We start from the raw sequence: 21,610 nt of genomic DNA on the forward strand, positions 1-21,610 counted from the left end.
TCCTAAACTTCAGAATTTACTATACCCAACTGCTCCAAAATAGCCCAGATTTGTTAAGGGTGCGAAGTGCTTCTCTTGTAAAGGGAACATACTAGGAGGGCCGAGATTTGCAGAGGAAACAACATGGTTTGCATTTCATTTCTTCTCTGGCACCTATTTTCTTATTTTCTGGTTTGAGGGAGGGGTAAATGTCAGTTTTACTTTGACATCATTATATTTAAATTATATCAGCTCCTAGACTAGGCATTTTTATAGTTTGTAAATCCAAAGACATACAATAATTAAGAAGCATCCTGGAATGTGTGCAATTTAATAGATCTGTACACTTTTTTTAAAAAAGAAAGTATTTGGGGGAAAGTATATGGAGAATCTGGTGTCTGTACTGAAACTGCTGCATGAAATCAGAAAAGAGAAAACTTTCCTACACTGAAAACTAAGTTTACTTGCATTATAGTTCAGTTTTGCAGTCATTCAACAGAGGCCCTTTTTATTCCATGCATTATGGATGTTTAATTGAAAGGTTACATACAGGGTCATCAACATGGCACACAATGCCTCTAGCCTTACAATACACTTTCAACTTCAAAGGGATTGGCTACATTCCTGAACCTTGTACCAATAAGCACTAATAACACTGAAAAATGAAAACCAAAACAGATGTCCCCAATAGCATTGGTTCTTATTAGCCGTTCACAGCTATTCTTGCACCTCTAGGCATAGACTCTAGAAGTAAAGTCTTCTCATGTTGTGTGCAAAGTTGCATTACACCACAGTAATGCCATTGGAATGTTCACCTTCATTTTCGCTTATTTCACTCTTGACAGACTGTCTCCTTTGTAATCTTAAAAAAGTTGTTTAAAGTGTCATTTAAAAATGCACGAAAATATGTAAATTCTGGCAACGCTATGTACTGCTTGAAATTCATTGTTTACAAAAGCACCATCATGCACATTGGATGGAATAATTTGAACTACGTGTACACGCTGCTGCGCGCTACATGAACTCTGAGCACGTCTGGCAATCTCTCATTGCCCAGGGATGATCCAAGGCATGTAAGAGTTTGGTTTTAGTGTTATCTGTTCTCTCATTCACTATACATCTTCTCCATTGACATTATGTCAGTCCCAGGCACTCTCACACCTGGACGTCCGCACTGCTTTCTAATCAATGGAGCTCAAAGAAGAGGTTAGGGAAAAGAGAGTCAATGGTGACTGGCAATACTGAGGCCGCTTCTCCACTTGCCGTGCTGGAGATCAATCAGGCATTCGATTTAGTGGGACTAGTAAAGACCCGCTAAATCGCATGCTGAAGGTGCCCCCAGTCGGTGCCAGTACGCCTCTATTTGCGAGTTGTAAGGGAAGCTGATGGGAACGTTTGCTCCCGCTGACGTCCTGCTGTGGAGACGGCGGCAAACTTGGCATAAGGTATGTCAGCTCCAGCTACGTTATTTACAAAGCTGGTGTTGCATACCTTAAGTTGACCTTCTGGGTCTAGTATAGACCTGGCCTTAGAGAGATGGGAAGATTTTTAAATGAGGAGCGATGGAATACCTAGATACAGTTTGCAAAGAGAATGCAACAGTATAATACAAAATAATGAATGCTCTAAAGGAGTTAAATCAGACCCTTTGTCTACCTCTTTCATAATCCAAGAAAGGTCACATTCAATGTAATGCATTCAATGACATTGATAGATGACATATTTATAACTGAGAAAAGAAAATACTTTCTTACATGGTGCATAATTAACCTGTGGAACTTCCTGCCACATGATAAAGATCTGAGGGCTTAGTAGAATGTCAAAAAGGACATTTATGTGGACAATGAAAACAGCCCCAGTTATATTACATAGAACTGTTTTAATTTAGAAGGGATCTAAACACTGATGATTCAAGGCATAAAGAAATTACTAACTGACGGGATAAAGCATTACGATAATGGATAAGTTAACCCAAAATTGTCCATTACAGGATTTCTTGCACTTTTGAGGCAGTGAGCGCTGGTCCCATCAAGGAAAGAATACTGAATTCAATGAACTGCTGTTCTGATTACATATTGTGATTTCTCTGTTGTCATTGTAGAAGCAATGCATCTTTGAATACCTGAAATAGTTCATCAAAAATAAAATTAACAGGCATCTGTCCATTAAGAAAACATTTTCACTATAGCACAAAATCACGGGTCTGTATTAGAATAATATTTACACCATCAAAGTGTAACATATATATCTGTCCTTGGCTTGCAAAACTTTCTTCTCCATGTGATTTAGTCTAGCTTTCTAACATACGCTCTGTGCGTCTAATTCTCCCACTGTGAGAGGAGAGGTGACAAACTAATGAGTGGCCTAGAAAAGGCAGATCAAGAACTTCTTTCCTGTCTCACAGCACAAAAACAAAGGGCCATTCAAAGGAAGCAAGCTGAGAAATGATACTAGAAAATATGTTTCCATATAATGCACAATTGACCTGTGGAACTCATTGCCAGGGGCTATCACTGAAGCCAAACTCTGAGCAGAATTTAAAAAAAGATTTGACATTTATATGGCTAACATGAACATACAGTGTCATCACGGTAAATATTAAAAAATAAGCAATTATTCCACGCCCGTCTATTGCAAGGCTGATTTGTATCTTCTTCTGAAGCTTCTAATACTGGGCACAGCTTCTCCTTTTGTCAGAGACAGGACATTCCACAAGATGGACCGCTAGTCTTATCCAGTCTGACAAAATCTGTGCGTCTAGACCAGTCTCTCTCAAACTTATGACCAAGGAACACCAAACAACACATTTTTTTTTATGAGGAACACCAAGAATTTTTTGTTGAGCAAAATGGGCGGCCATTTTGAATTCTGTTGCTCTCCGCGGCTCAGTTTAAGAAACACTGGTCTAGACTGAGTGGAACCTCTCTCACCAAACAGTCCCAGTCATTTCAGTGGTTCAATTGGACAGGCTTTTACACACCCATATATGCATTTAAGCAGACGTTTAGAATTTAATGGCCATTTGCCTTTCAGTAGGCGACACCATACTGCACATTCATTCGTTAGTTTAAATACTGAGACTCACAGGTACAACATCCTGTGTACCTGGCGAAACCCCTCATGTTCTAGGAAGAAGAGCTAAGATAATCCGGACCCTACTATATTTTATTGCGGGTTTCTTTGATAGCTTGATTTCCTTAGCGAGCAATATCAGGGTCAAAGAACAGACATTTTCAGTGTGGAATCAGTCGAAGCACCCTCCCTCTCTTCTCTCCCGCCGCTGCCACAGACACCCAAAGTCTTTCATGCCTTGAAAATGCCACAGCTGGCTCTAGGCTGCCATCTCATGCCTCCCCCCAGCGTGCTCTTAACACTGACAGTAGCCATGCAAACTGGTGAGCAAGGAAGCTCTAAATGCCACTTGGGTGCAAATGCAAATGAGAGAAAGGGGGTGACCCACCAGATGAAGCATCTCAGGACACGTTGGTTGGCGAGTAATTTGTGTAATTGTTGTGCCGAGGAAGGGAAATGGAAATCGATTACAGTAGGCAACATGGCCTTTGAGGGTATTTTGAGCTCTCAGCCAGCATCCAAGGTCTCAGGCACCCTGGAGTACACAAGTTCCCATCCCTGCTTTCAGCATCATCCTCATGGAGCAGCATGGTACTCCGAACCATCGAGCAGCGTAAAAAAGGTAAGGATGCAGTCAAGCACAGACCACAGACTTTCTGATCTGTACGAGACATTGGTTTTCCCTGCAGTCGTTGTCTGGTGGGCCCGTCGGGCAGATGAAGGATGCTATCGCACAGCAGAACCGTGCAACCAGATCAATTACACCAGGCACTTTTGGAATATTAAGAATGGGCTTTGGATGCCAGCACAGATCTGCAGGGACCCTTCAGTTTGCTGGAGGGGAAGTGGCGAGGCATTTATTGTGTGCTGTACCACGCAGGCTGCATAATTTGACTTTGCAAAAGAGAATAACCCTGAAGGAAGACATCAGTCAAGAAAGGAAGAAGAGGGAGGAGGAATTAGTGAGGACGGGTGTGCTCAAGTGGCTGACCCAGATGTGCTGCAACAGCAGCAAAGCAGCTGTGCCAGGGATTTCCTCCAGGTGGGAATTCACCACTTCTGAAGCAGGAAACACTCAGTTTCCAGTGCAGGACCACTGCTGCCCATGCCTCTGTGGTCGTGTGTCATATCCAGGAGTTCCTGCAACCTGGTCTCTGTTACCTACTGCTACCATCACGCTTCTCGCTTGGAAATTTTACCTACGGGCGCCCCTCCCTCTGCTCCCTTGAAGCCAGAACCGTATCCCCAGGAGCCGAGATCCCCTGACTGGTAGGGCAGCCGTTCTTTGAAAGCCACCAAAGAAATCTCCATTCACCATAGCACCACTCCAGATCTCATTAACGAACTGAGAGTTAATTATTCACTATTCAAATCCATGAGTGTCCTGATGGCTAGTGACTGCATTCTTTCCAAGCCCTGGAAAGTCCTAGTTTATATCCCAGTTCAGCTTTTCTTCTCATCAGCCAGGACTCCCATGTTCTCCCTGCCTGGTCTCACCAGCACCCTCTCGGCAGCCCAGACCTCTCATTCTTGATGGAGAAACTGGAGAAACCTCTCTTGGCAATTTCAGCCAGCCTGGACCAAGCCATCTCCAGCTGACCAGTCTTCACACTCCCCCTGCTGACCAGGGTGGCTCCTAAATACCCAGTAGGCCCTTGCCTTAAGTTTGAAACTGACTCTCCCCCACATACCTCAGACCTAAATGATATAAACCCAACACAAACGCTAACAAAAGGGATTTGCTTTGGAATGACCCATGATTTGGTTGTGGTTCTTGCTGGTTTCCCCCTTAGTGATATTTCTGCCCAGAAGTGATTGTGTCCAGCAGTCAACATCTCTCAGATCTTGTCTGCAGCTAGATTTATCTCCCCTGCCTCCTGTCTGCGTCTCGGTCAGAATTCACGGCTAGCGAGGCCTAGAAAGTCTTTCCTGCTGAATCAACGGGCAGAAAGTGAAGAGGAAAATGAATCCAAATGACTCAGATGGCAAATGATGAATCCAAATGTCTAGTGACTTGGACAGCAATCAGTTTGTCTCTGCCTCTGCAAGACTTAATGTGTTCATTGTGAGCCGCCTAAAAGATCAGGAGCAAACCAAACCCTACTGGCCGATTTCCTGTGTTTTCTTTTAGCTGCCATCCCAAAATACTTCACAGCAGTAAAGGTTCCACAATGAGGTGCATCCAGATGCTTCGTCCAGATGATACATAAAGTTCAGGAAATTCACGCACACATCTGGGTACTAAATAACCCAGCAATAAAAACTGAATTTTCTTCATACAATGAAAAGAAACCCCTTTTGCAGATTAATCTAAAGATGGCTGACTCAGGTAGCACTACAATCCCTGGGGAAAATGGGGCGACCTGCTTTGTGTAGCACACCCAGAAATCCAGGTGAGGGAACAATGACACTCAGAATTGCTGCTGGCCCTGAAACTGCCTGGGAGAAAGATCAACTCCTTTGTAAGGACACAGCCACGCTAGCTGAGCTGACCACGAGCCCGCAGGGCTGGCTGCAGCAGCCTCTCCCACAGATACAGAATGTTGCTTCAAACGTAAGTGAAATCACGCAGGGAGAAATGGCACCAGCAGGTCTATGTGCATTAGGGAAAGGGGGTAAGAGAAACACCCATCACGTTCAGGGTTCATTCTCTCCTACTGTGACAACTGGGTCAGAAATTCAAGGCTCCATTCTGGGCCTGTTTTAGTGCCCGGTGCCTTTGTCCTTTCTTTGGGCCAGATGGCTACTTTCATCAGGCCTGCAGAATCAAGAAGCGGTTGCCGCATTCATGGGTGGCTATAGTGCCATTGGCCCTGCCAGCTCAAATGCTAGGGCTGAGCTGGCACATGAGGCAGGCATGTCTAAATGCGAGAAGAAGCCAGAACACGCACGGGGACACCCACCTCCTCTCCTTGCCATTCCTCTTGGAGCCCAGGACTCTCCAGGCAGCGTATCTGGAGTTACTGCCCGGGGACAAGTCACGTAGCCGGTGTCTGGTCTTGTGCCTCAGACTGCTACAGGCCCACGCCAAGCTCCAGAAATGCACTGCCCACCCCTGCTTCAATGTGCGCGCAGTACGCAGAAATTCCCTGTATCCTGGGGCAGGGAAAGGCAGTGAATCCATTCTTCTGTACTGAATAGTCTGCAGAGATGACTTTGGTCAGGCTGCTACGATAATTGGTACTTGAAATAAAGTTAACTCCACCGCTTCATGGCTATCTAGAGAGATGAAATACTGATAATCTAATGTCCCTTCTGTTTGTGCCAAGAACAAAGGATGGAAAATGGCTGCATCCCTTCACGTTCCAATCCCGCCGCTTCCTACTGCAACCGAGGGCATCCGGCTAACGCACTACACACAAAAACCAACCAACCAAGTCCCACGGCTCCTTGCCGGCTACAGAAAGGAAGGGCTGGGGCCCCAGGGTGTGGCACGAGGCAGTGAGACGCTGCTGCTTCCCACAGGAAGACGGCATGAAAAAAACTCCTTGCAAAGTTAGCGCTAACCCTTCCGGCAGCCTCCATCTCGTGGCTCGGAGCAGGCTGTCCAGGGCACAAACTTGCCCTCCGCTTGCGTCTAGTGAAGCACTGGGCGGAACGAAGAGCAGCTCAAGCTGCTTCTGCACTGAAAGGGAGGGTATAAAATGTAGCCCCACTGTGACTATGCCACCCCCCAGTCTTCCTCCAGACTCAGGAACACCTCGGGGAACACCACGTACATTCCGGGGCAGTAAGGGCCAGGGACATTTTCTCTTTCTCCACCAGGCAGCCTTTGGGAAAGACATTCTAGCAATGAGCTAGATGGAACGAAAGCTCAAAGGCTTGTGATGGATTTGGGTGCATTAGGGTGCTCGCGATGGATTTGTACGGTCTGTGTAAAAGAAAGCAGTAAGAAAACCAAGAGACAACAAGAGAAGCACAAGTAGGCTCTGTCTACGCAGCAGCATTATTGCGGAGGAACTGATGCTATTCTGAAATAACATGGTCTGCGTCTCCGCTGAAAGCATGTTTCGACATGTCAAAATACTGTCGAGCCGGAGGACTCGTTACTCCGACTCCTGTAACCCTCATTGTATGGGGAGCAAGGGAAGAGGGCTCCAGCTCAGACTTCCTGCTGCGTAGCCAGCGCCAAAAGCCAAAATAAACTAGCTCCACCTAAGCTACACAGTTGACAGCTCAAGTGGTGTCGCTTCTTTTGGCGTCAGCCCTGCGGTGTAGACGTGCCCAGAGCGTGGCCCTGCCAAGAGTGCAGAGTGCAGGCTAGACAGGCAGACCCGGAATTGTATGCAAGGAGCCTGCTCCTTGTTGTTTGATTCTAATATGTTCAGGGAAGCAGGACCCTCTGTAACGCTTCGTAAATAGACAGGGTTGCACCAAAAATGCCATTATCAACGTCTCCTACAAAAGCAGCCCAGAAAGACCCAACCACTGGCCAGCTCCTGGGGCCCAGGGGGTTAAAAAGCCAGATTGCATTCTGCCGTGTTCACGTGGAACATTCTCTCCCTGTGCTGCTTGGGTTTTTGCTCCAATCTCTACAGTACCTCCCGTGCTGACCCCTCCTGCCTGTCCCCTTCTTTTGTCTTTCCACCCAGTGAATACCCTCCTAACACAGCGGAAAAGGGACCACCACAAAGGGGGAATCGCAGAAATCACATGACATTCGCCATCACATTGTTCACGCTAGATGTTCGCTCCTTTTCCCTACGCTGTGGCCACCTGGTCTAATTGGACCACAAGCTCTCTTGGGCAGGCCCTTTTCTCAGCTGGCCCCTGCACATGGCTATAATGAATCCAGTAAATACAACAACTAAATATCTGCACAGGGATGACGATGGCAAAGGAAAGACCAAGCCAGTGTGAAAAAGTTAAGCTTGCAGCCAGCGCCATGTGCAAAGCAACAAGGGAATGAGTGTTGTTCCTGAACCCGGCCTTCGTGCCCGGAAGGAGAGTCAGGCACTGCAGTGTTCTGTCTTTTCTTCTTCTCTCAAGTCACGTCTCGGCCACTCTGGGGAGGTGGCCTTGTCCTGGGGAGACAGTGACACGCTGGGCGCTGCTCTCCATTCCCGACAGACCCCAGGGCAGACTGAAAACAAACACCTTCCCAGTCCCAGCCCTGCCCAGGAGGGGCCCCACTTTGCTAACAGCCTAGTGTCCAGCTTCCAGGCCACCGCAGGCACCACTGATCAGTCGCTGTCAAAGTCAGTGTTGGGCTTTCTATGTGTTGGGATTGGTCCTGCCTTGGGCAAGGGGCTGGACGTGGCGACCTCCTGAGGCCTCTTTCAGCTCTGTGGTTTCCTATCAGTCCCTGGACCAAAATGCACAAGGCTTGAAAGTCTGTCCCTGCTATCTCCACTTGACCTCGGAATGCACTCACCTGCCCATCAGCCCCTGAATTCTCTTAGAAATAATAACAGATATGTAAATAGTGTTTAATGTGCTTCCTTCAGCCATGACAGAGAAGCAGGGATTGTTACTCAGCTACTAGACACCATGATCTCAACTGAGAAAAACGTCTTCAGGTGACAGTGTTTATCTAGGCCCCCGTCAGTTTGCCAGGGCTAACCAGCAGCCCGAACAAATGGGGCGGCACTAGAGATAACTCAAGTGAGCCAGAGAGAACAGAAGGCAGAAGAGTTACTAAAGGTGCCAATCAGCCCTTGGCTTCTGTCACATCCCCACTTTTGTCTGTAAAGTTCACCAGTGGAGCTCCGTCGCGAAGGATACACAGGATGAGATGACTCTACACACAATCGCATTTCATTTGCAATAAGGGCAACACCTTGTTTTATGCTATTTCCATGAGCCCATTTAATTGGGCTTGTGATTATTTAGTGTCATGGCTGTGCAGCTCTTTTATGGGGAGACAAAAGAAAATTTAATGAAAATTATTCACAAGCCCAACTTCTGACTAGTAAAACTGAGAGTTTAATGGAAGAGGCAAAGTCCCCATCTGGTACTTCTCTTTGAAAAGAACAGCCCACGTGAAGGATTTATTGTGACATTACAATGCTTGATGTCAAATAATCTAGCTGGAGGAACATTATTGCCCTAAAGAGAGCCATCAGGCCCTGTGTGACATGGATATTTGAAAGGATTAACTACACTTAAATCAATATGGGCAATGAAAACAGAAATAACCAATCTTTTGGCCACTCAATTATTTAAGAGTGTCTGTATTCCCCACAGAATGGCATTAAACACACATTTAAGAAGACTGACAATTAAATCTGTTTCTTTAATGCTAAGACAAGGACACAAGGATCCCAGACACCTGCACAGTAAGGCCTCATGTTCAATCACTGAAAATTCTGATGTGACTGTTTTGGGTACATAGTGGGTCATGTTCTTAACTTTGCTGTGCAATTGTGATTACCCTGGTAAATTACCTCTCACACCATCCTGGCCATGTAAAGATGATTTCCATCCACAAAGAAATGCCAAGTTACAGAAGCAGAGTTCTAGGCGACTCTCAGAACTGCAGACGTATCATCATTTGGCCACTATTCCCTTTGGGCCCTGGGCAGAGCTGATAAGGGCCTACACTTGTAACTCACAGCCATAGGTGGGACAAACATTTGCAGTGAGTGATCACTACCCACATACTGCCTCGTGATCGGATGTGACCCTCGCGGGTTGTCCAGGCAATGACATGCTGCCTACACCTGCGAGCTCCCTCTTCCCTCAAAAGCATGAGGTGCTGGCTCTAAAATGCTCAGACCGTTACCACTAAGCACATTTGCAGCTGACTGACTTAAGCTGAAGGTTGCAGCCTCCTTTCCCCTGTAAAGACATTTGTCTTGTAGGTCTATGGCTTTTAAAAGCAGCATAATGTTTTACAAAATAAATGCTCCTCTCTTTCAGTTGATGATTAAACCATTTTCCCTTTGGGCCTTGTTCATCCCAAGCATGCTGAGGAGCGATTCCTGATTTGCAAACACATTCATAGGACATTTCTTTTTTCAGATGGTACATCATGCACCAGTCAAAGCAGGAAGCATTCAGTGTCTGGAGCAAGCACACACCCTATTGCAAATATCACAGGAGATGGGAGAACATCCGCTTCTCCCATACCTGCTTTGGCTTCCTGGCCTAAAAGTCAAAGATTGTCCAATACACTAAGGCTACGTCTACATTGGCCCCTTTTCCGGAAGGGGCATGTTAATTTCAGCTATCGTAATAGGGAAATCCGCGGGGGATTTAAATATCCCCCGCGGCATTTAAATAAAAATGTCCACCGCTTTTTTCCGGCTTTTAGAAAAGCCGGAAAAGAGCGTCTACACTGGCCCCGATCCTCCGGAAAAAAAGCCCTTTTCCGGAGGATCTTATTCCTACTTTGAAGTCCTGGCTCTGCCTTGGACTGGCCAGTGCAACTGACAAGGGGCAGAGGAAAATGCTGCCAAAGCCACACTCCCCCTGAACACCTCATTGCTCCTGGAGCCAAGCGTGAGGTTCCCAGGGCCCCCAGAGCCCGGCTGTGCCTGACAGGCATGGCTGGGCCCCGGGTGTCTGGGGATGGATTTGTTCAGCCTCTGGAATGAAGTCTGGAGACACCATAAAACCCCACTTCAGTGTGGAGCAAGAACTGATGCTCTGTGGCTGGACAGTGGCCAGGGCGCCCAGGGCAGGGCCTTGGGAACGTTGGAAGGAGTGTTGGCCCGAGAACGGAAAGGAACCAGATTTGTCCTGTGAGCACCTCGCATGGTTACTGTTGCCAGGGAAATTGCTTCCTCGGTCTCCCTCCCTCTCTCACATCCCCTTCTGCCGTATCGCCCTGCCCTGCAGAGAAGCTACTTCTCCTTCAGCAGCCTCCAGTCTCCAATCTCCCCCAGATGGTGACTCCCCATCCCACTGCAGCGGGCGCCCACTCACACTAGCTCAGAAGCACCGTGTCCATGCGAGAGATGCAGAGGGACCAGCTGCCTCACAGCAGGGCTTGGTGCCACGGAGTGGAAAGTTGCTATGAGCCATTGTTAATCTCTTGAGCCTCCCTGTTGCCCCCCTCCCCCGATCCTTTGCTGGATACCAGACTGGCTGGACCCTAGTTTTCAGGATGCAACCTTCTCTGGCCTTGAGCACTGGCTGGGATACAGGCTGCCTGTCACGGGATAAGCACTCGCCCCCACGGCACCTCCTACTGGTGGCTCTGGGAGTTACCTCTCTAGCACCCCCTTTCCGCCCACAGTATCCTTTCCTCATACTGCCCTAGGTCAGTGCCCTGCACTCTAGGGTCCTCCCCTCCCAGGGGATCCCCAAGCTCCCTACACCCACCTTGGCTCAGTGACCCACTGCCAGCCAACAGCTAGCCCATGGGTGGGGCACCCCAGGCCCAGGGGCTGCATCCAGCCCCCAGCTTGTCTGGATCTCGCCCAGAGGCTCAGGTCTTCCCCCAGCATTGGGGAGCCTGTGCTGGAGCTCCAACCCCACTGCTATCCCCCTGTGGGTCTCAAACCAGCCTGGGCTCCCCTAGGCTCTGGTGTGCCCAGGGAAGTGGGGAGTCAGGGGCCACGCCAGGGAGCATTTGCTTTTTCTGGTTTTGCTTCTCCCTGGTGTGCAGCCCCCAATGATTTCCCTGTGGGGCAGCAGCCCCCAACCCAAAAACAGGTTCCCTGCCCCATCTAGCCCCTTACCTCAGGGGCAGCCTGCAGTCAGACAGGGCCACTGAGCATTGGCAAGGGGGCGGGGGCCTGCTGCCTTTGGCTGCCTGGCTGTTTCCCTGCAGCCTTAGCACACTCAGGCCCTGCAGCCTGGAAGCTAGGCCAAGCCAGAGCCCCTCAGCTCTGCCTGCCTTTCCCCCAGTGCTGCTCTGTCTGCAGCCCATATCGCCAGGCCAGAACCCCATCCCACTGCTCCGCCTGCAGCCCATATCGCCAGGCCAGAACCCCTCCCCGCTGCTCCGCCTGCAGCCCATATCGCCAGGCCAGAACCCCTCCCCGCTGCTCCGCCTGCAGCCCATATCGCCAGGCCAGAACCCCTCCCCGCTGCTCCGCCTGCAGCCCATATCGCCAGGCCAGAACCCCTGCCCGCTGCTCCGCCTGCAGCCCATATCGCCAGGCCAGAACCCCTCCCCGCTGCTCCGCCTGCAGCCCATATCGCCAGGCCAGAACCCCTCCCCGCTGCTCCGCCTGCAGCCCATATCGCCAGGCCAGAACCCCACCCCGCTGCTCCGCCTGCAGCCCATATCGCCAGGCCAGAACCCCTCCCCGCTGCTCCGCCTGCAGCCCATATCGCCAGGCCAGAACCCCTCCCCGCTGCTCCGCCTGCAGCCCATATCGCCAGGCCAGAACCCCTCCCCGCTGCTCCGCCTGCAGCCCATATCGCCAGGCCAGAACCCCACCCCGCTGCTCCGCCTGCAGCCCATATCGCCAGGCCAGAACCCCACCCCGCTGCTCCGCCTGCAGCCCATATCGCCAGGCCAGAACCCCACCCCGCTGCTCCGCCTGCAGCCCATATCGCCAGGCCAGAACCCCTCCCCGCTGCTCCGCCTGCAGCCCATATCGCCAGGCCAGAACCCCTGCCCGCTGCTCCGCCTGCAGCCCATATCGCCAGGCCAGAACCCCTCCCCGCTGCTCCGCCTGCAGCCCATATCGCCAGGCCAGAACCCCTCCCCGCTGCTCCGCCTGCAGCCCATATCGCCAGGCCAGAACCCCACCCCGCTGCTCCGCCTGCAGCCCATATCGCCAGGCCAGAACCCCTCCCCGCTGCTCCGCCTGCAGCCCATATCGCCAGGCCAGAACCCCACCCCGCTGCTCCGCCTGCAGCCCATATCGCCAGGCCAGAACCCCTCCCCGCTGCTCCGCCTGCAGCCCATATCGCCAGGCCAGAACCCCACCCCGCTGCTCCGCCTGCAGCCCATATCGCCAGGCCAGAACCCCTCCCCGCTGCTCCGCCTGCAGCCCATATCGCCAGGCCAGAACCCCTCCCCGCTGCTCCGCCTGCAGCCCATATCGCCAGGCCAGAACCCCTCCCCGCTGCTCCGCCTGCAGCCCATATCGCCAGGCCAGAACCCCACCCCGCTGCTCCGCCTGCAGCCCATATCGCCAGGCCAGAACCCCTGCCCGCTGCTCCGCCTGCAGCCCATATCGCCAGGCCAGAACCCCTCCCCGCTGCTCCGCCTGCAGCCCATATCGCCAGGCCAGAACCCCTCCCCGCTGCTCCGCCTGCAGCCCATATCGCCAGGCCAGAACCCCTCCCCGCTGCTCCGCCTGCAGCCCATATCGCCAGGCCAGAACCCCACCCCGCTGCTCCGCCTGCAGCCCATATCGCCAGGCCAGAACCCCACCCCGCTGCTCCGCCTGCAGCCCATATCGCCAGGCCAGAACCCCTCCCCGCTGCTCCGCCTGCAGCCCATATCGCCAGGCCAGAACCCCTCCCCGCTGCTCCGCCTGCAGCCCATATCGCCAGGCCAGAACCCCACCCCGCTGCTCCGCCTGCAGCCCATATCGCCAGGCCAGAACCCCTCCCCGCTGCTCCGCCTGCAGCCCATAGCGCCAGGCCAGAACCCCACCCCGCTGCTCCGCCTGCAGCCCATATCGCCAGGCCAGAACCCCTCCCCGCTGCTCCGCCTGCAGCCCATATCGCCAGGCCAGAACCCCACCCCGCTGCTCCGCCTGCAGCCCATATCGCCAGGCCAGAACCCCTCCCCGCTGCTCCGCCTGCAGCCCATATCGCCAGGCCAGAACCCCTCCCCGCTGCTCCGCCTGCAGCCCATATCGCCAGGCCAGAACCCCTCCCCGCTGCTCTGTCTCCCTCCAGCTTCCCCAGCAGCCAGGTCCCTGCCTCCTCCCTAGCTAGAGCAAAAGCGGGTCGGCGCGCCAGGAGCCCTTATTTATACAGCCCCAGCTGGGCCCTGATTGGCTGTATCAGCCCCAGCTGTGGGGCAGGCACCGGAGCAAAACTCAGTCACCTGGGTCTCCCCGCTGCTGCAGCTGCCTGCAATTCCATCCCTCTCACCGCCCGGAGATTGCCAGCCCTGCGCGGCAGGACCCCCCCCCCCCCCCCGCCCTGCTCCTGCAGCGCCTCCGCCTCCGCCCTGCTTGGCCCTCTCACCCCCTCCAGCCCCCCCCGCCCAGGGTGGGCTTCCTCCTTGCTGCCCCCCTTCTCTGCGCGCTCCCCCCTTTGCCAGTGTGGAGAGGGGTTGGGTTTGGTTTCACTTTCCCAGCCCAGTTGCTACTGAGCCTGCTGCCGGCTGCTCTCCCCTTGTCCCCCCCCCACACACACACACGTGCTCCTCATAGTCCCCCTCCCCTTGGCAGTGTGTGAAGGGGGCGGTTTGCCTAGCCCAGTGAGCCCTACAGAGATAGCTGCCCCATCCCCTGCTTCCTGTTTCCTCTGCCCTGCAGTGGAGTTGGATGGGTGTGGGTGGGAATAGGGTTGCCAGGTGTCTGGTATTTGCGCTTTTTGTCCGGTAAAAAAAATCAGAGAATACCAGACACGCGTGATGTGCAGTGTGCGGCGTGCGGTGTGCGGTGTGCGGTGTGCGGCGTGCAGTGTGCAGCGTGCGATGTGCGGTGTGCGGTGCGTGGCGTGCGGCGTGTGGTGTGCAGTGTGCGGCGTGCGGTGTGCGGCGTACGGCGTGCGGTGTGCAGTGTGCAAGGTCCGGTATTCTCTGATTTTTCCGGCTGCGCACCGGACGGAAGCCTGGCGTGGGCGAGGCGAGCAGCTGGGAGGCGGGGCCACGATTGGCGCTGGGAGCCAGTGATTGCGCAGAAGCCTGGCGTGGTCGGGGGGAGCGGCTGGGAGTCCCCTGCTCCCACCAGGCTTTTGCACAATCATAGGCTCCCAGCTGGGACTCCCAGGCAGTGATTGCTGGTCTGGGCCCATCAGGAGTGGCAGGGAGAGGCAGTACTTACTATCCTGCGTGCCTTTTTTTTTTTTTTTTTGCTTGACCAAAATACCACGTGTCTGGTATTTTTGGGGGGGACCATCTGGCATCCCTAGGTGGGAATGGGAGAAAGGGAGTGAGGGGGTGAAGGGAAAAGGCAAGGGAAGGAATGGGGAGTGAGGGAAGGAGCTGAGGAAGTGGGGGAAGAGATAAGGGAAGGAATGGGGAGTGAGGGGAGTGAGAGAAGGGAGTGAGGAGGTGGGGGGAGGCAGTGGCGAAGGAATAGGAAGTGAAGGGAATGAGGGGAGGGGTGAGGAGATGGGAAGAGGCTGTGGGGAAGGAATGGGGAGTGGGGGAAGAGGCAAGGGAAGGAATGGGGAGTGGGGGGGTGAGGCAGTGGGGGAAGAGGCAAGGGAAGGAATGGGGAGTGGGGGGTGAGGCAGTGGGGGAAGAGGCAAGGGAAGGAATGGGGAGTGGGGGGTGAGGCAGTGGGGGAAGAGGCAAGGGAAGGAATGGGGAGTGGGGGGGTGAGGCAGTGGGGGAAGAGGCAAGGGAAGGAATGGGGAGTGGGGGGGTGAGGCAGTGGGGGAAGAGGCAAGGGAAGGAATGGGGAGTGGGGGGTGAGGCAGTGGGGGAAGAGGCAAGGGAAGGAATGGGGAGTGGGGGGGTGAGGCAGTGGGGGAAGAGGCAAGGGAAGGAATGGGGAGTGGGGGGGTGAGGCAGTGGGGGAAGAGGCAAGGGAAGGAATGGGGAGTGGGGGGTGAGGCAGTGGGGGAAGAGGCAAGGGAAGGAATGGGGAGTGGGGGGTGAGGCAGTGGGGGAAGAGGCAAGGGAAGGAATGGGGAGTGGGGGGGTGAGGCAGTGGGGGAAGAGGCAAGGGAAGGAATGGGGAGTGGGGGGTGAGGCAGTGGGGGAAGAGGCAAGGGAAGGAATGGGGAGTGGGGGGGTGAGGCAGTGGGGGAAGAGGCAAGGGAAGGAATGGGGAGTGGGGGGGTGAGGCAGTGGGGGAAGAGGCAAGGGAAGGAATGGGGAGTGGGGGGGTGAGGCAGTGGGGGAAGAGGCAAGGGAAGGAATGGGGAGTGGGGGAAGAGGCAAGGGAAGGAATGGGGAGTGGGGGGTGAGGCAGTGGGGGAAGAGGCAAGGGAAGGAATGGGGAGTGGGGGGTGAGGCAGTGGGGGAAGAGGCAAGGGAAGGAATGGGGAGTGGGGGGTGAGGCAGTGGGGGAAGAGGCAAGGGAAGGAATGGGGAGTGGGGGGGGTGAGGCAGTGGGGGAAGAGGCAAGGGAAGGAATGGGGAGGGGGGGGTGAGGCAGTGGGGGAAGAGGCAAGGGAAGGAATGGGGAGTGGGAGGTGAGGCAGTGGGGGAAGAGGCAAGGGAAGGAATGGGGAGTGGGGGGGGTGAGAGGAGGGGGGTGAGGAGGTGGGGGAGAGCCAGTGGCGAAGGAATGAGGAGAGTGGGAAGAAAAGGGGATGAGGAATCGGGGGGAAAGCAGGAGTCCAGTTGGCATGCAGTGTTCCCTCAGCACCAGCTGGGTTCCCTGGTTAAGCAGGCCCATGTAACCCTGACCAGCCCGGCTCCCCTACACCTGGACTGACCCAGCAAGCTCCCCACATCCCCAGCCCATTGAGCCCCAGCAAGTTGCACCTGGACCCCTACCCTCTGAAATGAATCCCCCTTCCTCAGCACCCCACCAAAGCCCACCTCCCCTCGACTCCTCCACGGAGCTCAGCCAGCGTCCCATTGCCCCTACACCAGAACCCCCCAGTGAGCCTGTGTGCCTCCAGATCTCCCACTGAGCCCCCCCACACCCAGATTACCCCACAATTCCCCCCTGCACACATGGCTCATGCTGTGCTGAACCTTCCCAGCCCCACCTGGTGTGCCTGGCCAAGAGGGGCAGGGTCAGGTGCAGCCTCACTGCTGAGATCCTGTACTAGGGGAATCTGGGGTCTCAGGGTGATCTCCCCACCTCAATGCAGCCAGTGGCCTGTGCTCCCCTCTGCTAGCAATGTGACGATGAGAGGTTTTCTCAATGGCCTTCCTGTCACACACGTCCAGTGTGACATGGGACCATCACTTAAGGCTTGGTCTCCAGGGGAGTTTTTCCACTGATTAAAAAAAAAAGTGGCTAAGGATCTTACATTATCCTGTGCCTCAGTTTCTGCATCCAAAAAGAGGGATAACAATAATTGCCTGCCTCACAGGAGTCAATTCCTTGGGTTTAGTGAGGTGCTTTGATGTCATCAGATGGAAAGTTCTGAGCAGTGCAGTTTTGCAAAGTGGTGTTTACAATCTCAAAATCTTTCTGCTTCATTCATGCAGTAGCCACTCTTCTGGATTTCAGGAGAATTTCAATTTAGGACTTTATGGGATGACGTCTCCTCCTATTGTGTGATGCTGGAGCAGAGGAGAGAAGTTTTAGGCAGAGGAGAGAAGTTTCAATGTGTCATCAATATGTTCTGAAATACAGAAATGGGAAGAAGTAATTGTCTCTCTAAAGGTTACAGGAAAAAAGGAGCCATCTATTGATTTTGATTTCAGGATAAGCATTTCCACACTACATCCCGTCCTTCACACATTCAACCAAGACAGACAGACAGCCACTTGTCACCAGAATAAATTGGAAGAGGGTCTGACCTTTTCCAATGGGGGGATTCTACCAAATTCATTCAAAGTGTGAGATTTTCCTCAAGAAAACTAAACTGCTAAACAAGCACGCTTGCCAATGAGATTTCAGCAGAAAATGTTTCAGGAAGAAAGGAAGGAAGGATGGCCGGGCTGGACCGGGCCGGGCTGGGCCGGGCTGGGCTGGGCTGGGCCGGGCTGGGCTGCTCCCCGCGAGCTGTGGGCAGGGGTGGGGAGCCCCTTCCCCAGTGCATCACTGCCCCTGGCCGGGCTGGGGTCAGCCCTGGACGGCCCTCGGCTCTGCCTGGCCCAGAGCCACAGCCTGCAGGCAAAGGGCTGGTCTGGGCAGGGAAGAGACTCTGCCCCGTCCTGCCTCTCCTTGCCCCGGGGGTGCTGCCCTGCTGGTGAGTGCGCTGGGGGCACAGGGATGTGAGGGCAGGGGTTGCCTGAGGGGCGATGGGGAGCGAGGCTGGAGCAGAGGGAAGATGTAAGGGGGGGATACAATTTTACTTTGCAAAAGCTGCACTTTCCTTTACTCCCCACTTCTTTGCCACCGTCCCTAACTAGCTACTTGGCTGCATTCTCATCTTCTCACCCTCTCTGAGTTACTCCCTCAACCCCCTCCCACCCTCAAACTCCCCCTCGTACCCCCACCCCACACCCTCTCCTGCTGCCAAACTCCCTGCCAGACCCTGCCTTCCTCACCCCTCCTGCATCCCTCTCCCTCTCGCTGGCAGCCCTGCCCTGCACACACCCCAGAGCCTAAGGGGGTCCACAAAATCCACTAAGTCTGGCACCCCAGAAAAGTAAATCTCGCCTATGGGAAGCCCTGAACCTCAGTCCTCCCGTCCCTTCTCCTCGCCTGGTGGGGCTGGAGCACCAGAGGAGGAAGGTGTCTCAGCTGGGGGCCACATCAGTGAGGGTTGGGGGTTTGGGAGGAGTTTCTTTGCTTCTCACTTGTGTGGTCCCCAACTGATTTCTATGTTGGTCAGTGGCCCCCGACCCAGAAGGGCCGGGGACTGCACTTGACCTCTCGAGGTCCCTTCCAGTTCCAGTGTTCTAGGATCCCCTGGTTTGGGAGAGGCACTGGGCACAGGGTTATAGCTGTGGACTTGGCAGCAGAACTCCTGAGTCCATCTGTGGCTGTGAGAAAGTCTTTGGTCGAGTGGTACCAACAGGACACTGCTGCTGACTCATCCCATCACTTTAGCCAAGGCCTCGGCTCTCTGCTTCATGCTCCTTGTGCATAAATAGACAGGAAACAAAGGGTAGGAATAAATGGTAAATTTTCAGAATGGAGAGAGGTAACTAGTGGTGTCCCCCAAGGGTCAGTCCTAGGACCAATCCTTTTCAACTTATTCATAAATGATCTGGAGAAAGGGGCAAGCAGCGAGGTGGTAAAGTTTGCGGATGATGCTAAACTGTTTAAGATAGTCAAGACAGAAGCAGACTGTGAAGAACTTCAGAAGGATCTCACCAAACTGAGTGATTGGGCAACAAAATGGCAAATGAAATTTAATGTGGATAAGCGTAAAGTAATGCATGTTAGAAAAAATAATCCCAACTACACATATAGTACGATGGGGGCTAATTTGGCTACAACAAATCAGGAAAGAGATCTTGGAGTTATGGTGGACAGTTCTCTGAAAACTTCCACACAGTGTGCAGCGGTGGTCAAAAAGGCAAATAGGATGTTAGGAATTATTAAGAAAGGGAATATCTTACTGCCCCTGTATAAAACTATGGTACACCCACATCTTGAATACTGTGTACAGATGTGGTCTCCTCACCTCAATAAAGATATTTTGGCCTTGGAAAGGGTTCAGAAAAGGGCAACTAAAATGATCAGGGGGGAACAGGTCCCATATGAGGAGAGGCTAAAGCGACGGGGACTTTTCAGTTTGGAAAGAGGAGACTGAGGGGGATATGATAGAGGTCTATAAAATCATGAGTGGTGTGGAGAGGGTGAATAAAGAAAGGTTATTCATTAGTTCCCATAATATAAGGGCTAGAGGACACCAAATGAAATTAATGGGTAGCAGGTTTAAAACTAATAAGTGAAAGTTCTTCTTTACACAGCGCATAGACAACCTGTGGAACTCCTTGCCAGAGGAGGCTATAAACACTGGAACTATAACAGAGTTTAAAGAGAAGCTAGATAAATTCATGGAGGTTAGGTCCATAAAAGGCTATTAGCCAGGGGATAGAAATGGTGTCCCTGGCCTCTGTTTGTCAGAGGCTGGAGAGGGATGGCAGGAGACAAATCGCTGATCATAGTCTTCGGTCCACCCTCTCCAGGGCACCTGGTGCTGACCACTGTCGGCAGACAGGCTACTGGGCTGGATGGACCTTTGGTCTGACCCAGTACGGCCATTCTTATGTTCTTATGTTCTAAGGGCCTGAACTTTCCCAATCAGAAATGTCCCCATTTGTCAAGCTACCCCCCATCCTGTGCCTGGAGCCAGCCTCCGCCCCACAGCCCAGCTGAGATGCAGCCACCTCTGGGGCAGGCTGTGACGTAGTGGGGGTACTTGCTGGGCTGTGGTGACCCCTGCTGTCTGGAGCAAGACCCAGCAGGGAAAACCTCGCTAGGCAGAGGTAATGCCAAACTTGTTGAGCCAGGGGCCAGACACCCCCCATGGAGAGGAACAAAGGAAGGTGGATGCTGCCCTGGCTGGGGGGCAGGGATGGAAGTTGGTTAGTTGGTTGGTGGCTGTCTGTGAGGATGGATGAGACAGCCTAGGGAGAGGAGCTGGAGTTTAGGGGCCCAGTCTCCCCCCAACTCAAGGGGGCTTGAGGCATCCTAGCCCAGCTCTGTGACCAGACTACATCTGTGCTGTGCTGTATCCTGGAGAGGCAATAAACTTCCTCAATTCTACTGGCTGGTGCAGTCTGTTTGTGCCATTTCGGGGTGCAGGAGACGGGGGACCCCAACGCGCCGTCACACAGGCCCTTCCCTGCAGAGCACCTGGAACCTGCAGGCGAGGGAGCAGAGACGCTAAATGCCCTCCGGGCACCTGGCACTGCTCAGACTCCTACTGCCGCCTCCCCGCAAGGCCTGGGCCCTGGCCAGGTGGGACACCTGTGCCGAGGTGCAGCGGAGCCAGCTGAGGTCTCGCTCCGGCGCGGCGGTCCCGCTGCTCGCTTCGGATCAGTCCGGCGCAGCCTCGTTCAGCGGCCGGGAGTTGATCCGGAATCGCCCCGGTCTACACCAAAGGCTGGAACCCGGCTGGGCACTTTGTGCTCGGCCTGTGCACACACGTGTCCCGGGGGAAGAGGGGGTCACTGTGTTCATACCATGTGGACAGATACTCTCGGATCTGCAGTGCGCCCGAGCCGAGGAGGGGGCCGAAGCCTATTGGCAGAGCGGTGACTCGCCTCTCCCCGGACAGCGCTGAGCCAGCCGGCCACGGAGGGTGGGGCGGGGAATGGACCCTCCAAGGGCCTTTTCACTCTGGGCAAGCTACAGTGTGTCTGTCACTATGGCAACCTGCGGGGGTGTCAGGAAATCTGCATCCCGAATGTGCCCCCCAAATGGGGGTGACTGAGACGGTAGCATGGCACCTGCCCCCCGCCCCAAACCTGCTTCCATGGTTACAAGAAAACCCGCAACAGGCTGAGCGGGGCTTTCCCAAGCCCAGGGAACACGCTGCAGTCCCAGGTGACCTCGCAGAAGAGAAACGCGCTTTCGCCTTCTGAAAGAGCCAGACTTTATGCCTCCTTACCTGGCTCCTGAGTGCGGCCCCGACAGGCCAAAGAGCAGTGACCTGCCAGAATCTCACATCAAGCTGCAGGAATTCCTGGCTGAGTGTTTGTCCAGCTCAGAAACCAGAGTTGCCTGATATTGAGACATTCACTATGAAAGACGGGAAACACATGAAGCAGAGAGTGTGGATAATTTCTCAGATGACACCGATGATAAGCGTGATGTAATAACACGTAAATCTGTGACATCACAAACAAGCTGCCCAACTGATGTTTTAGTATTTTTTGGCACGAAAATGTTTCAAGACAAGCGCTGACTTTTTTTTCTCGATTTGCAAACATGTATTTTTTAATTGGCAAAATATCCAGGTGAGTTATTGGGAAATTAAATTAAGCATTTTTTCAGCT

General features: G+C 53.3%; 1 long non-coding RNA gene across 1 annotated transcript; it reads right to left on the reverse strand.

Moving 5' to 3' along the window:
• Window positions 1–492: 492 nt before the first annotated feature.
• LOC112547047 (uncharacterized) lies at window positions 493–21,408 on the reverse strand. The gene is made up of 3 exons (XR_003090791.3): window positions 21,223–21,408; window positions 17,014–17,331; window positions 493–2,101 (listed from the first exon to the last, which is right to left on the reverse strand). It is a non-coding gene; the product is annotated as an uncharacterized LOC112547047 (long non-coding RNA).
• Window positions 21,409–21,610: the final 202 nt, after the last annotated feature.

Source organism: Pelodiscus sinensis, chromosome 23, assembly GCF_052426305.1.
Source record: "Pelodiscus sinensis isolate ZL-2025 chromosome 23, ASM5242630v1, whole genome shotgun sequence".
In the NCBI taxonomy this organism is placed as follows: domain Eukaryota; kingdom Metazoa; phylum Chordata; order Testudines; family Trionychidae; genus Pelodiscus; species Pelodiscus sinensis.